The sequence below is a fragment of the Phascolarctos cinereus genome, unplaced genomic scaffold (assembly GCF_003287225.1).
Source record: "Phascolarctos cinereus isolate Bilbo 61053 unplaced genomic scaffold, phaCin_HiC Scaffold_726;HRSCAF=1367, whole genome shotgun sequence".
NCBI classification, from domain to species: Eukaryota; Metazoa; Chordata; class Mammalia; order Diprotodontia; family Phascolarctidae; genus Phascolarctos; species Phascolarctos cinereus.
The window spans coordinates 66,295,764-66,314,044 of record NW_027556098.1 but is presented as its reverse complement, the minus strand read 5'-3'; positions in this window follow the sequence as shown (position 1 = coordinate 66,314,044).

Here is an 18,281-nt window from a genome sequence, read left to right as displayed (position 1 = left end):
GCATCTATGAATATGCAGAGACAAATCACATCCCCATACATGCATGAATGGCCAAGGCTCAGAGATATGAAAGAATGGAACAAATGAAATTCCACCAAGTACAAAACTTCCCTTCCTAACCAGATCTCTGAATTGTAATCTTGGGTTTAGAATATCTCTACTCTTGGGGCAGCTGGTGGTGCAGTGGATAGAGCACCAGCCCTGAAGTCAGGAGGACCTGAGTTCAAATCCGGCTTCAGACCAAACACTTGACACTTACTAGCTGTGTGACCCTGGGCAAGTCACTTAACCCGAACTGCCTAAAAAAGAAAAAAAAAAGAATATCTCTACTCTTCCAACAATCATTGCCTTATGAGGAACACCTCATTCCCTCACTTGCCTCAGTGCACATGTATGTGTTAAATTGGGAAGGCTATAAAGAATTTTAATTCTTGTTAGTCGTAAGATCATAGATTTAGAGGTGGAAGGGATCTTGGATATCATTTAGTTCAGTTCCCACATTTTATAAATGAGGATCCTGAGGCCCAGATATGTTAAGTGAATTATAAAAGGATGCATAAATAGCAGAGCTGGAATTCAAACCCAGTTCTTCTAATTCAAAATTGAATCATCTCTTCACTGCACCATGCTGTCTTTACCTTGTTTCTGGCTCTTTTTGAATACAGACTAGTTAATGATAAGATATACATGTTTAGATGCATGCATTATCAATTGATAATTGCCTTATATATCAGGCAAAAAAAGTACTGGGAGATGTTTGTTTGTTTGTTTGTTTGTTTTTCACTATGTTTGACTATAGACTTTACTTCCCAAATACTTTATTTCTATATCCTTAGTTCTGGATCAGAATCTCTATTCTTAGGAGATTTTGTGCAGTATTCTTTTACTTGATCTGATATCCTCACACACACACACACACACACACACAAAATTCAACATAAATATTCTAAACAATCAATTGCTGAACATTTACTAAGCACTTACAATATGCTAGGCACTGTGCTAAACACCAAACATGCAAAGAAAGGCAAAAATACAATACTTACCCTCGAAGAACTGACATTCTAAAGAAGACAACATACAAATAATTGTGATGTATACATGAGATTTATTCAGTGTGAATGGAAGGGAATCTCAAATAGAGATGTAATGGAGAGAGATAAGGTATCAGGAGAAGCCTTTTGCCTTTGATTTAAAGTGAATCTTTAAGGAGGTCAGAGAAAACAGGAGATGAGGAAAGAGAGCATTTCAGGCATAGAAGTTGGCCAGGAAAAAGTTAGAGTCAGAAAATGAAAGAAATATCAAGAAAGCCAGTATTGTTGGATTTTAGAATACTTAGAGAGGAGGGAAATATAAGAAAATTGCCAAGATAGGAAGGGGTCAGAGTGTAAAGAGCTATGAATGCGAAAAAGACCAATTTATATTTGATCTTGGAGCTAACAGGGACCCAGTGGAATTTATTGAGTAGAGGATTACATGATCAGACCCAGGCTTTAGAAAAATTTCTTTTGAAACTGAGTGAACAATGGGTTGTTGCTCTGAGGAGAGATGTGAGGCAGGCAGACCAACTAATGGGCTATTGTCGGAGTCTAGGCAGGAGATAATAAGAGCCTATAGAAAAAAGCCCCTGTATGAGGGGGGTGAAAAAGATGTATATGAGGTGTTTTAAAGATAGAAGTAGCAGGATTTGCAAATAGATTGAAAACCTCAGGTGACTGTTAGTGAGATTGTGAGCCTAGGTAATTAGGGCAATGGTGGCGCTTTTATAGACAATATGGAAATTTAGTTCTGAGATCTTTTCAAGTAAATGATCAGGCTATGGAATCAGACAGTCTGGGTAATGTAGTGTTTAATTAAACATACCTATTATATATAAATGAAGAGGTGAAAGTGTGTGTATCTCTGTGTGTGTGTGTGTGTGTGTGTGTGTATGTGTGTGTGTGTGTGATGAAGCCATCATTGGCTCCATGATGGGGCCAAATATAAGTACAGAAAAAAAAAGTGATGATTTGCTCCTAAGCAAACAGGATATCAATTCAGCATTATCTACATTAATAAAATTCACATAAAATAAATGACAGCCATATGTTTACCTTTCTTCTTATGTATTGAGTTTAAATATTTAATTGCATAACAAAATAAATAAAGTCATTTTCAAGGACATGAATTAAAGCTTTGAAAAAATTAGTTCATATATACCTAATGTAGCATCATTCTATAGCTTCTACCAACAGTAAGGCACTACATTGATATGGAGTTACCAGGCCTAATTTTCACCAAAGTGTGATCATCAATTATCTCCCCAAAATAATAGTTAAGGCAATGTTTAGGTATTGTAAATTTTAGAGAATAAAATAGAATACTCCCTTCTTGATATGTATAACATATATATACATATATGTATATATATGTATATATATGCATTTTTAATGATATCTTTTGTTTTTTACATTACCACAGTTTCTTTTGTCCAGTATACCTTTGTCTCCCCTTCCCAGAGAGCCATCCCATATAGCAAATGATATTTTTAAGACAAAAAAGGAAGAGTAAAAATTGATATAACAGGGCAATGCATTGAAAAACTCTGAAAATGTATGCAATATGGAACACTTATGGGCTTCACAACATTAACATTCAATAAAATTTAGATGAAGTCAAACACAAGAGAATACAAAACAAAAACTCAGGTAGACATAAAACAAATCTTGGGTGTGGAGACCCAATATAATAACGCTTTGGGTAGATCCAGGACTTATGGGAATCCAAAATTCCTTGTAACCATCTCCAGCATTCCTGGAGAGACAGTGGGTCATTCTGCCTATAGACAACTTTTAATCACACAGGGCTGGATTTAAACAGTATAATAGCTTTTCCAAACAATATAATTATTTTTCATACAGGTGCCTGAGATTACAGCTTTGAGAGACCTTGTGGTGCAGGAAAAAGATAGCAAGGTTTAGTACTTATTCCCTATGTCACTTTGGATAAGTTACTTTACTGCTCTTCCCCTCCCGGGGACCTCAGATTCCTCCTATATAAAAGGATAAAATTGGGCTATCTCATAGACTTAAAAGTGGAAAGGAAGAGAAAAAAAAGTATTTATATAACATCTACTGTGTACCAGTCACTGTGCTAACCAAGCATTTTTTTACAAACATTCCCCAATTTGATCTTCACAACAATCCTAGAAAGTAGGTGCTATTATTATTCCCATTTTACATTAAATGAAACTGCAGCAAAAAGAGATTAAACGATTTATCTGGGCTCATACAGCTAGTAAGTGTCTGAGGTCAGGTCTGAATTCAAGTCTTCCTGACTTAGGCCCAGCACTCTGTCCACTGGGATACTAGCTGCAACTACAAGTGTCAGACCTGGGGCTCATTCCCACAGTGGTGCCCAACCAGATTGAAATCTAATTAGGGAAACATTTAAAAAATAAATAAAAATACAATACAACATGAATAATGATAATTTGTGATTTTCTAAGTCAATATGCCTGCCTTCAAGGATCCTTTTCTATTTGAATTTGATGCCACTGGTCTAAACCAACCAGATAGTTTTTAATGACATAAAATCATACATATAAGTTTGAGATAGAGGCAGGGTTTGAACTCAGGTCCCATGACTCTAAAGTTCATGACACATTTTTTTAATGCACAATAGTGTCTCTCCAAGTTGATTTCTGAAGTTTCTTCTGGCACTGAATCTCTAATGCTCCTATGTGCCTTATTTCTTTAAATTTCAGTGTTCTTATCTGTAAAGTGAGGGCAACAATATTCACACACCTTCTCACACATCATTGGTAGAAGAGAGCTCTATAAACATTAAAAGTCCAAATAAAGGTGAATTACTACAAATCAACCAATAAACATTTATCAAGCACCAATAGCTAGGTGGCACAATGGATGGATTTCCATGCCTGGAGTCAGGAAGACTCATCTCTCTGAGTTCAAATCTGGTCTCAGATACTTATTAGCTGTGTGATCCTGGGCGAGTCACTTAACCCTATTTGCCTCAGTTTCCTTATTTGTAAAATAAGCTGAATAAAGAAATGTCAAACCACTCCAGTTTTTGTGTCAACAATGCCCAAACAGGGTCACAAAGAGTCAGACACAACTGAAATGGCTGAAGAATAACAACAAAAAGACTGACTATGTGCCAGGCACTGTGTTATGCACTAGGGATACAAAAGAAGGCAAATGGATCTCTGACCTCAAGTAGCTTATCCTCTAATGAAGGAAACAACAACAATCAACTATATACAAAACAAACCATATGAAGGAAATAATTAGCAGAGGAAACGAAGAACCAGAATTGAGGGGTTGGGGAAGACTTCCAGCAAAAGATGGGATTTTAGTTGAGACTTAATAACTGGTATTCATTCCTTTTTTCCACGCACTTGGGTGAAGAATGAATGTATATTCCAGGTAGAACCAGAAGAAGGGCTTTGGTGGTAACTTCAATTCACATTTTAAATGTCACAGTTTTCCACTTATTCTAGACTTTTTGAAATGAGAAACTAAAGGAGGTGTTTTTTCTTCTTCTCCAAGACAAAGGAATTCAGGTTATGAAATGATCTTCTGCTCAAGTAGGTACCATTTTGATTTAAGTTCTACTCACTCCCCTGCAAGTGAGAGTGCTGGTTCTACCAGTGGCCTAGTATCACTTCAGAGACAGGGAACTAAAATCAGGCCTTTGGTTTTCCTTTGCAAAGTTCAGACAGCTTACTTTCTCAGCCCTGCTTTTCTGGTCTCTAGAAGAGAACAATTTCTGATTTCTCTGCAGGAGGATTGTGCTTGAAAGACAGTTTTCTTTTACAGAGTACTTGCCCTTTACATCATGACCTTGACATGTTAATATTATACCTTCAATTAAGCAGCCCCATTAGCAACGAGGTACACCTCTCCACAGTACAACAACTGACACAAGGTAAAACATGGAAAAATCTGATTCATGTCAGTGGAAACAGCACAGCCAGGAGATGAATTGGATTCCTTTTAGATGAATCTTTTATGGACCAGCAGATATATTCAGAGTTATTTAAAAAGCAGTTAACATTCCATTAGCAACAAACTGTGATCTGTGTCAGCAGTAAGAGACTGTACAGTCATTTATTTTAGTGGAAGAAGTCAGTGCTGAGAGAAATACAATTATTAAATATCTAGGAGGCAAATAAATATAGAGGTAAAACCAGGGCATTTTTCTTCTGGAATTATATACATTATGTCTCCTGCTTAGCTTCACTCCATCAAAGCTCTCAGTCATTTTACTGTGGTCAGTCACCCCTGGTTCATTATCATGCAAAGATTTTTTTTTTTTTTCAAATGACAACTAAGGCTTAAATTTTCTAGAAAGTTCATGACTCTTATTCAAATAATCAAGGCATCAATAAAAAAGGATATGCCCTGAATAGAATAGCAGAGATGAGCTAGGTTACAGAGTTCTTTTTGGTGTGGTAACCCTAACTGATCCAGCAACTGTCTGTGCATTGTACCTAGAAAGCTCATTATAAATGGTTATTGAATGAAGCAATGAAAGAAAAAAAGAATGAATGAATGAGGAATGAGTGAATAAATAAATGACAGGCCAATGGACTGAAAGTTTCTAGGTAACAAAGACCCTCTCCCCCTGCTTTTTTAGCTTCAGTTACACAAAGTAAATACTTCCTCTTCAATGAGCCTATATTTATACTCAGTCGATGAGATTTCAGAATTTACCTTGGTAATGTTATATAAGGAAGATTCCCAAATGACTGGTTACATTCTCCAAGAAGCTTTAGTTTGTGAGCAGGGCTACAGGTTGAATTGCATTAAGATGGTGAGATTAGGAGCCCCCTTGTAAGGCAGGAGGAGATTTTTAAAATCTCTCCCATCATTCTAAATATTTTAAAAATGAAGTCATTAAGTAGTAGATCTGGAAGAAACCATGAAGATCACTGAATTCACTCACCTTATTTTGTAGATAAGAAAACTAAAGGACCTAAGAGTTGATCTTTCTAATGTATAACTTTTTTATATTTTAGTGTGCCAAAATGTTGGGGAAGGGAGTCAAAGAATGTTCATTGTTCTGGTAATAATCTTGTTGCACTGACCTCCTCTGGTTATTTTAATGATAATTGGCATTCACATAGCAGTAAAAATGTGCAAATAGCAATAAAAATGTGCAAAGTACTTTACACATATTGTCTGATTTGATCCTCACAAAAAAAAAAAAACATTTGAAGTAAATACTAGAAGTATCATTATTCCCATTTTATAGAAGAGGAAACTAAGACTAGGTCAGTTACCTATAACGAGGAAGCCTTAGAAGGAGCATTTGAACCCTTGATGACTAATTCTAGGGCTCTGTCCACTCAGCCAAGCTTCTGTTGGTTTCTCTGTGAGTTCCTCAAAAACAAGGACTTTTTTTTTCTCCTTTCTTTGCACTGATACCCAGCACATAGCATAGTCTGGTTCATAGTACCAGATGATTAATAAATACTAGTTGACTAACTAATTGACTCCCATCTCCTCTGGTTACCCATTTCAGGGGTCCTGTTGTTGCTGTCTCTTCTTTCTTCTGGTAAATTTAATTTTCTCTAGCCTTTCTCCTCAAAATCCTTGAGATGATATGCTTGTAACAGTATATTCTTTGAACAAACCTATCAAGGTTATTGGAAATACTACTGCACGGCCTTCTATTTTACATTCTTGCACCTGAGCTAGCCTTTTCCAAAATCTCATTCACCAAGGCTTTTAGCCAGTTAACCCCTTGGTCACCATTATATTGGAGACATGAATTAATATCTTTTTCAGGAGAATTTGTGTTTTGAAAAAAAAAATTTGTGATATGTCCAGCTTTTCACATCCTTATCTGAGTGAATCTCAGATAGCAGGAAATGTATGTAAACTGGGTCAGTGGTTAAGATTTAGGGTACAGGCATTATGCCTGGCTTAATAGTTTGGAACTAAAGGAAAGGAGGAACATAGCTTGGACTTAATAAATGCTGGTTGACTAATTAAGTGACTTGTCCTGTGACCTGAAATCTATACCATGCCATAGGGATCTGAATTAGAATGAAGGTAAGAAAAGTGAGGCTCAGGTGTGGGTTAGTAAAACACATACCACAGATGGGAAGTAAAGCTGGTGATAAGAGGTTAGCAAGTCAGGTCAAAATCAAAAATAGCAAAGAGTGATAGAATAAGGGCTAGGCTGGTTTGGAAAGGAATAATTTACCTACATGGACATTAAGTTGTGCCCTGGAGCCTGTCCATGGCAGTTTTGCCTTTTAACAAGGGCCTCAGGGCTTTCTGAGCAACCAACTTCAGAAGCATAGAAGAAGGCAGCAAGTTCTAGTTACAGAGGATGGAACAGCTCTCTCAGAGTCAAGAAAAACCAGTTCAATTCTGGCCTCAGACACTTACTAGCTATTGAGCCCGGGCAAGTCACTTATCTCTGTATACTTCAGTTTCCTTAACTGTAAAATGGGGATAATAAGAGCACTTACCTTTCAGTGTTGTTGTAAGGATCAAATGAGGGAATATTTGTGAAAAAGAATTTGGATAAGACCTTAACACACAAAATTGACCTAGCAATTTGTGCCTAGAATAAGCACAAAGGAATTCACCAAAGACAATAACTTCATAAAAAGGAGAATTGGCAAATAGGTAAGAAAGAGGGATGTGCTGGGAAAAGGCAGAAGGGAGAGGTAGAATGGGGAAATTTTTCTCACATAGACGAGGCACAAAAAGAACTTTTACAGTGGAGGGGGCATGGCAGGGTGGACAATGCTTGAGCCTCACTCTCAAGGGAATTGGTTCAAACAGGGAAGAATATACACACATGTGTGTATATGTGTATACACATATACATATACATACACACATATGTATACACACACACACACACACACACACACACACATATTCAGTTGTGTACAGAAATCTAACTTACCTAATAAGGAAATAGGAAGGGAAGGGAATGAGAGAAAGGGAGATGGGAATGATAAAAGGGAGAGCAGATTAAGTGAGATAATGGTTAGAAACAAAATAGACATTTGAGCAGGGACATAAAAAAAGGGGGAGAGAGAAAGAAAGAGGAAGAAACAGAAGATAATGGGATGGAGAGAAATACACAATTAGTAATCATAAGTGGGAATGGGAATGGGATAAGTTCAAACATAAAATAGAAGCAGATAGCTGAATGGATCAGAAACCAGAAACCAACCTGCTGTTTATAAGAAATACATTTGAAACAGAAAGACACACACTGAATTAAAATAAAGGATTGGAGCAGGAATCTATTGTGCTTCAACTGAAGTAAAAAAGGCAGAGGTAGCAGTCATGATCTCATACAAAGCAGAAGCAAAATTAGATCTAATTAACAAATATAATCAGGGAAAATAAATGTTCCTAAAAGATATCATAGACAATGAAATAGTATCAAAATTTTTATAGCAAGTTTCTCTGACAAAGGCCTCATTTTTCCTATATATATATTGAGAATAAAACTCAATTGATAAATGGTGAAAGGAAGTAAATGGGCCATTTTATGAAGAAGAAATTAGAGTTATCTATAGCCATTTAAAAAAAAATGTTTAGGTGGTGAAGTAGATAGAGCACTGGCCTTACAATCAGGAGGACCTGAGTTCAAATCTGACCTCAGATACTTACTACCTGTGTGACCCTGGGCAAGTCACTTAATCCCATTGCCTAGCCCCACCCAAAAAAAATAAATAAAGGACCACATTGCTTACCTCACCAGTGTGAGGAAGGAGCTAGGAAAGGTGCCCATAAGTTGTCTGCTTCACCTCTTCTAAACCTGGCCTGTCTACTATAAGGCCAAGGATCCCATCCTGTGGTTGAAACAAACAAACAAACAAACAAAAACATACAAAAACTTCTGCAAAGATGATTCCACTCACCATTAGGTTGTGAAATGTGTGCATGCTTATGAACAACCCAAAATCCCACAGTGATAGACAGTGCTGTGAAGTGGTATAGGTTTTGCACTCAAATTATTCTTGTCAACAAGCTTGTATGCCTTCCAAAAGGAGTGAACAAGAGGCTCTTGACAATGTGATTGCCACTTGCAGGAACGTGCCATGTCACCACCATATGGTTCCCCCCATAATGAACACTGATGAGGGCAAAGAAAAATTTCATGAAGACCTAGAATGAAGACCTGTATTAAGACCTCATCATCAGTGCACCAAAAGAGTACAAGCTTGTAATTCTTGGTGAGTTCAGAGTAAACACAAGACTATCAAACATGGCAGGGAGTCCTTGGGAATAATGGAGTTGGAAACAGCAACAGTAATGGTCACTTGCTACTGAAGACTTACGCATCTTCCGACCTTCTCTTCACCACCACTGATTTCCACTTACCTAAACACAATAAAACTTCATGGATGCATCCTCATAGCAAACAATGACATTTAATAGACTTTGTCATTGTAAGGAGAAGAGACAGACACTATGTGAGAGTAACAAAGGTGATGTGTGGTAATTTGCTTTCAACACAAGAGAAGGCCCCAAAGCAACACGATTATGAGAAGACTTAATATTAACAGATTAGAGTACTTCTCTATGTATGAATAGTTTGTTGCTAACTTTGAGGGAAAGTTGAACCAACAAATGGTTGGCAATGGTGGAGCAGAAAAGGAATGGGTGGCTTTGACAGATTTGTTGTATAGCACTGTGCTTACTCATCTGGACTACACCATTTGCAAACATCAAGTTTGGTTTGATGAAAATAATGGGGAAATTCAGAAGCTGCTTAACAAAAAACAAGAACTCCACAGGGGATTTGTTTCCAGGAAAAAAATTAAAACAAACATGGCAAGACCTATATGAACTGATGCAAAGTGAAATGAGGAGAACCAGGAGATAACTGTGTATGGTAACAGCCGTATTGTAATGATAATCAGCTATGAAAGACTTGGCTCATTTCCTCAATACAAGCATCCAAGATGATTACAAAGGACTTATGACAAAAAAAAAAATGCTACCTACCACCAGAGAGAGAATTCTGAATCTAAATTGAAGTATAATTTTTATTTTTCTTGCTTTTAAATATATATGTATATGTGTGTGTGTATATATATATATGTGTGTGTGTGTGTGTGTGTGTGTATATAAATATATATACGCATACATACATACATACATACATACATGCATACATATGGCTAATATGAAAATATGTTTTTCAGGACTTCACATGTATAGTTGTTATCATATTGTTTGCCTTCTCAGTGGATAAGGAGAAAGTTGAAAGGAAGAGAATTTGGAATTCAAAATTAAAACAAGATGTTAAAAAAATAACAACAACAAAAAAGAACCCTTGCTGTAAGAATTTAGTACTTGATACCTTAACAAATGTGTTACCTCATTGGTGTGGGTACTCTTTTTTTTTGAGGGGGGGCGGGCTAGGAAATGGGGTTAAGTGACTTGCCCAGAGTCACACAGCTAGTAAATGTTATGTGTCTGAGGCCAAATTTGAACTCAGGTCCTCCTGAATCCAGGGCCGATGTTCTATCCACTGCGCCACCTAGCTGTCCCTCAGTGTGGGTATTCTCAATCCAACATTAGAGACTACAACCCATCCATGCCTTCTTATCCTGCATCACTTTCTCTGTATTCAGGAAATTCTTCATCAGCACCCTATTCAACACTTTGGGGACTTTTTATCAATTTCACAACATTGGATTTACCTTTTGTCTACCTCTCACTCATACTTTGCCTAGTCTTCCTCCTATTCTAGTCGTAGACCTCTCGGATGACATCATTCATGCTGCTTGTCTTAAAACATTCTTTGTTGGTGATATAGGATGTCCTGAAAGTTTTAATGCAGTTTAAAGCTTTAATAAACTTAAAATTGCACAAAGACTTTTGGGATATACCATATATTTTAACTACTTAGACTAGCCACACCTTTGTGTTATATTGTGCTTCGAGTGACCCAAAACTTTACTTCTGATGTAATCTATTCCAAGAGATTTTACAAAGAAATATGTTTTTGGAGAGCAGAGAAACTATTCCTGGAGCTTTTAAGTGCACAGAATTGCATGATCTGCTTAAATCTAAGGCTGGCTATTCTCATTATAACAGAAAAATCTGAAGTGTAGACTTGACCTTGTCCTCGTTGCCCCATGATTACAACATCACATTTTATTAGGAAATCCCTCTCTCTCTCCTTTCTACCCACCACCCCCCCCAAAAAAAAAAAAGATTGGCATGTACTAAATATTTAGTCAGTATTTTGTGTTCACTAAATATGAATGCAATTAAAGAAAGGGGAGGGTGAAAAGTTTAAAGCTTATCCTCACTAACTTTCTCTTGGCAAGGGAAGGCAAAGCCTAACACTAGGCTTCTGTATATTCCAAGAACATTTGTGCTTTCCTATACTCTGTGCCTATCACCATGAGAAGTTCAAAGTAAGTTTATTCAACATGCCGTAATTACATCTTACATTTATGTGGTTCTTAAATGAGTGGATAACCTGCCAGTCAATCAACTAGTCTTTATTAAGCACCAAGTATGTATCAGACAATGTCCTAAGCAGCGCAGACCCAATGAAAGACCAAATGCTATCTCTGCTCTAAAAGAATTTACACTCAGATGAGGGAGACACCAGGAATACACTAGCATTTAGAGGGATCAAGAAAGACATCTTTCAGAAGATGAGACTTAAGCTGAGACTTGAAGGGAACCAAGGGAACTAGAAGGCAGAGATGACAAGAGAGTTCTAGGCATAGAGGACAACCAGTGAAAATGCTCAGAGCTGGGAGGTGGAGCAAGGAGGACAATATCACTGGAACCTAGGATGGGGGTTGAGGGAATAGTAAAGTATATGAAAACTGGAAAAGCAGCAGGGGTCTAGGTTATGCAAGACTTTAAAAGCCAAATGGAGGATTTTATATTTGATGCTGTTGGTGATAGGGAGCCGCTAAAGTTGATTGAATGGTATTTTACATGGTTTTAAGGAAGATCAGTTTGGCAGCTGAGTAAAGATTTACTGGAGTGGGGAAAGACTTGTGGCAAGGGGGAAAAGCAGCAGGCTATGGCAATAGCCAAGACTTGAGGTTATGAGGGGCAGCATGGTAGCAGTGTCAGAGGATGAAAGGGGCTATATACCAGAGATATTACAAAGACAGAAACAGCAGGATTTAGCAATTGATTAGATATGGAGGGTGAGAGAGAGTCCAGGATGACTGTGGGTCAGGATGACTAGGAGGATGGCAATACCCTTAATAATAATAGCAAAATTAGGAAGAGGGGAAGAGTTGGGAAAGACATTTAACTCTGCTTTGGACATGTTGGATTGAAGATTCCATGGGATATACCACTCAAGTTAACTAATAGACTGTTGGAGATGAGAGATTGGAGATCAGGTGAGAGTTTAGGGCTAGAAAAATAAAACTGGGAATCATCTGCACAGGCAGAATGATGGAAAGGAATCCCAATTCTTAGTATTTTATGTTTCCCAGTTACATGTGAAAATAAATTTTAACATTTATTTTTAAGACTTCGAATTGCTAATCCTGTCCTTTCCTCCCTTCCTACTCCCCTCATTGAGATGGCAAGTAATTCAACATGGGTTATACATATGTAGTCATGCAAAACATTTCCACATTAATCATGTTGTGAAACAAAACATAAACCAAAGACAAAAAAAAAAAGGAAAAGAAAGTAAATGATTACTTCATCTGAAAACTGTTCATATCTTTTGACCATTTACCGATTGGGGAATGGCTCTTATTTGTTATAAATTTGACTGAATTGTCCGTATGTTTGAGAAATGAGGCCTTTATCTGAGAAACATGCTTCATAATTTTTTTCACAGTTGCTATTGCTAACTGTATTTCCCTCCATTCTATTTCCCCCATTTATTCTATTCTCTGTTTCTTTTCACCCTGTTCTTGCTCAAAAGTGTTTGCTTCTGACAGACACCTTTCCCAATCTGCCTTCCTTCTATCACCCCACCCCAGTCTCTTACCCCCTTCCCTTCCTACCTTCTTGTAGGGTAAGATAGATTTATATACTGAATTGAGTGTGTTATGTTATTCTCTCTGAGCCAATTCTGATGAGAGTAAGGTTCAACCATTCCCTGACACCAATGCCATCTTCCTTCTACTGCAACGGATCTTTCTTGCCTCTTTTATATGAGATAATTTACCTCATTCTACCTCTCCTTTTCCTTTTCTCCCAGCACATTCCTTTCTCACTCCTTAATTTTATATTTTTCAGATAATCATTCCATCATATTCAACTCATACCTTTGCCCTCTGTATATGTGTGTGTGTGTGTGTGTGTGTGTGTGTGTGTGTGTATTCCTTCTAAATGCCCTAATAATAAGTTCTTATGAGTTACAAGTTTCATCTTCCCATGTAGGGATGTATTAAGTACCTTATGATTTCCTTTTCCTGTTTGCCTTTTTATGTTTCTCTTGAGTCTTGTATTTGAAAGTCAATTTTTTTTATTCAGCTCCAATCTTTTCAACAGAAATACTTTAAAGTCCTTTATTTCATTAAGTATTCATTTTCCCTGGAAAGAGTATCCTTAGTTTTGCTGGGTAGGTGATTATTTATTGTCATCCTATCTCTTTGCCTTCTGAAATATCATATTCCAAGGCCTCTGACCTTTTAATGGAGAAGCTGCTAAATCTTGTGTTATCCTGATTGTGGCTACACGATACTTGAATAGTTTCTTTCTGGTTGCTTGCAATATTTTCTCCTTGACCTTAGAGTTCCAAAATTTGTCTATAATATTCATGGCAGCTTTCATTTTGGGATCTCTTTCAACGGGTGATTGGTGTATTCTTTCAATTTCTATTTAACCTTTTGGTTCTAGAATACCAGGGCAGTTTTCCTCAATAGTTTCTTTAAAGATAGTGTCTAGGCCCTTTTTTATCATGGCTTTCAGGTAGACTATTTTTAAAATGTTTAATTATCTCTCCTGGATCTATTTGCCAGGTCAGTTGTTTTTTCCAATATATTTCACATTATCTTCTATTTTCTCATTCTTTTGGTTTTGTTATCATTTTCTTCACTGAGCTTTTGTAACTCCTTTTCCATTTGGCCAATTCTACTTTTTAAGGCATTCTCCTCATTGGCCTTTTGGACCTCTTTTACCATTTTACCTAGTCAGTTTTTTTAAGGTATTATTTTCCTCAGTATTTTTTTGTATTTTCTTTGCCAAGCTGGTGACTCATTTTCCATTATTTTCTTGCAGTACTCTCATTTCTCCTCCCAATTTTTCCTCTACCTTTCTTACTTGATTTTTCAAGTCCTTTTTGATCTATTCCATAGCCTAAGAGCAATTCATATTTTTCTTGGAGGCTTTGGATGTAGGGGCATTTACTTTATTTTCTTCTTCTTAGTGTGTGTTTTGATCTTTTTTGCAACCATGGTAACTTTCAATAGTCAGAATTTTCTTTTGTTCTTTGCTCATTTTTCCAGTCTTTGACTTTTAACTCTTTGTTAAAGTGGTGGTCAGCTTCCAGGGTGGAGAGAGTGCACTTTCCCAAACTTCAGGGCTTTTTTGAAGCTGTCTTCAGAGATACTTCTAGGGACCTATAAATTTTCAGTTTTTGCAAAGTGGTGTGATCTAAGGAGAGAAGTGTTTACTACTCTACTGGCTTTTTCTGCCCCGGAACTCTGATAAGGGTCCTTGCTACAGTGAGTCTACAAGCTCTGGTGTGCTAGTGCTCCTCTTAGCCCTGGGACTGTAGCCATGAACTGTGACCCAGATCTGCTTATGGGCAAGGCAAAAGAGTGCTAACAAAGAGACCCTCATAACCTCCTTCTGACCAGTTGTTTAAGCCCCTTACCATCTGTTGGCTGACAGCTCCCAAAGCAGCCCCTGACACTATTGATTCAGAAGCTTCCAAGGCTTGCTCCTGCTTTGCTGGGGACTGCTATGCGCTGGTGCAGCCTGAGCTAGACTGTGATCCACCCTCACCCAGTTGTGACGGGCCTTTCCTGCCAACCTTCTAAGTGGTTTTTGACTGGAACATTATTTCACTCTGTACTCTTGTGGGTTCTGCTGCTCCAGGAATTGTTTTATGGCATTATTTCAAGATGTTTGGAGGGGTTTTGAAGAGAGCTCCATCAAGTTTTTGCCTTTTCTCCATCTTGGTTCCACCCCAGGAATCCCAATTCTCAATGTATATGTGGCTTATTCTGCTTTTCTAGATTGCACAATCTTTGAATGTTAATTCATTTTGGAATAAGTCAATCCCTAACATAGTACCAGATTCTTACTAAATATGTGATGAATCAAATAACTGTCATTGTATTCCTATCTTATTGCACTTTCCCTTGCTGATATTTTTAACTTAGATTAACCGTACTTGATCATTGATTATTCTCCTTTTTTTTTTTTGGCAAGGCAATGGGGTTAAGTGACTTGCCCAGAGTCACACAGCTGGTAAATGTCAAGTGTCTGAGGATAGATTTCACCTCAGGTCCTCATGACCCCAGTGCTGGTGTTATATCCACCCATCTGTCCCTATCCTCTACCTTTTAAGTGTATGTTAAATGTTTATAAAATGTTGGTGTAAAGTGGTTTGCTGTTCTTACACTTTTACAAGTTTTCTTTATGATTTCTAGTTTCTTGCAAGAACTGAAATTAATCCATTATTCTCTGGAATTTGTAGTATACTTCTGTATATATAAGAGATAGAATCACCATTATTCCTCATCATCTTGATTCCCACCTGCCTTTTATTGAATAAAAATGTTTGATGAACTAGAACTATTATATGGATGGTAGGCTGATTATATTAAGTCCTAGAATACTGAAGAGATTCCAAAATGCCAAAAATAAGCACCCAAAGGAGTTTGGCATCTCTGCATTGAGGAAAAAAAACAAATGGATAAAAATATCCTATTTTCCAGACTATGATAACTAGTTAAATGAACAAGTCACAGAGCTTATCCTCATAAGTACATGTAAACTTGACAGACATTGCAAATAAACTATGAACTGAGCCACGAGCTGAACTAACAAAGCAGAGAAAATTACCTTTAAGAAATCACATAATTGTTTTAAAGTCTTAAGCTTTTCTGTAAAGGGATGAAGTCATCTTTTTTAATCTAATATACTTATGGTTAAGTTATATAGCTTCAAGTCATGGAATCCTATGATCTCTGAAGTAGTAAAATTGAGATTCACACAAAAAGCAACAGAGAGGCATGAGGCAGTTGTGAGAAAACTGGGATACCTCATATATCATATAGAATTACTCATGGGAAGAAGAGTAAACTATATCATCAGAAAAATGTGGAGGATAGGTACTAGAACTGATTTCATTGATATAATAGAGCTCCTCAGGAAGGAAATTCCCTCTACCAATGCAGGCATGCATTTTCACTATGATTTATAGTCTTGATGACTTGCTTAGAGCATTGAGAGATTAAATAACTTGTCTAGGGTCACACAATCAATATATACAAAAGGTAGAACTGGAACTAAAATCTTCATGGCTTTGAAGCCAGGTCTTTATCCACTGTATGAGAAACATAACCAGAAAAAAAAAATAGAAGTTAGGCTAGTTACAAAGTGACAGTGAGGTATAAATAGTGGACAAACTATTTCTTTCCTCATCATGAAATATCAATAGAACATGAGGAAGTCCCTCAACATATTCAGTTGATTCCCTGAATCAACCGAATTTGGGAGAAGATTTGTACTAGAGTTGAAAAGGGTGAGGAGACATGAATGGGTTTTTATCTACTATGGAAAGGAATGTCTCCATCAATGAGGTCACATATATGTTATAATACAGGATACATAGAGTATGGATGAACTATGAAATCATTTAACTTTATATTTGGAAAGGGGATAAGAAATCATCTACTCTGGAAGAGTCAAATAATCAACTCACAGGCAGGCCCCATGCAGCCCATAACACTCCCAGAACCAGATTAAAATGTAAACTACCTATTTCCACATCTTTCCCATCTCCTATCCCTTAGCTTCCTATGCCCCCTGGGAAAGTGGTGTTCCTGAGAGTGGCAATCAACTCTGATTGGTTAACAATAAGAGAATGAATATTACAATGAGGGGCTCATCCTATTCAAATGAACTTTGATTATGTCATTTATTTCTAAGTTACTCCCAGCATTGGGCAACCTATTAAAAAAATATTCCCACCCAAACTTGAGTAGAGCACTATGGCTTCCCGGTTTAGATAAAGAACATTAACTCAGTCTTCAAGGACTGAGGTCTTGAAATGAGAATAAAAGAAAAAAGGGGGAATCTGAATACCTCTTCTCATTGGTAATTAATAGTTATTTCTCTCAATTCCTACCTATCTGAATATTCCTTCTGTCTGTTTTTTGTGAGATCTACCTGTAGATAATATCCTCTAACTGTAGGACTTCCTGAGGGTTATCTCCTGGGTTTTCTTCTCTTCCCCCTTTATACTTCACTTGGTGATCTCATCAGGTCCCGTGGATTAATTACCATCTTTATGCTGATGATTCAAATTGACCTTCTTGACCCAAATTCTCTGCATGATCTTCAATTTTGCACCTGCAACTGCCTTTCAGATATCTTGAACTCAATGTCCATTGGACATCTTAAACTCACTATGTACAAAACAGAACTCATTATCTTGCCCACTAAAACATTCCAATCTCCTACCTTCCCAGTTATCATAGTGGGCTGCACCACTCTCAGTTTTTCAGGCTTGCAACCTAGTAGTCATCCTGGATTACTCACTATCTCTCCCCCACCCCAATATCCAAGCTGCTGCCAAAGCCTGCCAATTACACCTTTGCAATATCTCTTGAATATTTCCCTTTCTCTCCTCTGACTCTTCTATCACTCTAGAGCAGGTCCTCATCCCCTCATGCTTTGATCATTGCAATAGTTTGCTGGGATTCTGCCTGCTTCAAGTCTCTTTCCAACCTAATTAATTTTCAATTCAGCCACTAAATGATGTTTCCTTTTCTAAAATGCAGGTCTGATCATGTCATCTTCTCAAAAAACTTCAGTGGCTTCTTATTGCTTCCAGATCCAATGCAAAATAAGTTTGGCATTCAAATTTCTCCCCAGCCTAATCTAGCCCTCTCCTACCCTTTCAGTCACACTGGCCTCCTGGCTATTCCACAATAAGACGCTCCATCTCTCAGCTCTAGTCATTTTCTCCAGTTATCCTTTCTGCCTGGAATGGTTTTCCTCCTCTGCTCTAACTACTGACCTTCCTGGATTCCTTTAAGTCCCAACTAAAAGCCTGCCTTGTACAGGAAGCCTTCCCTAATCCCCCTTAATTCCAATGCTTTCTATCCTTTA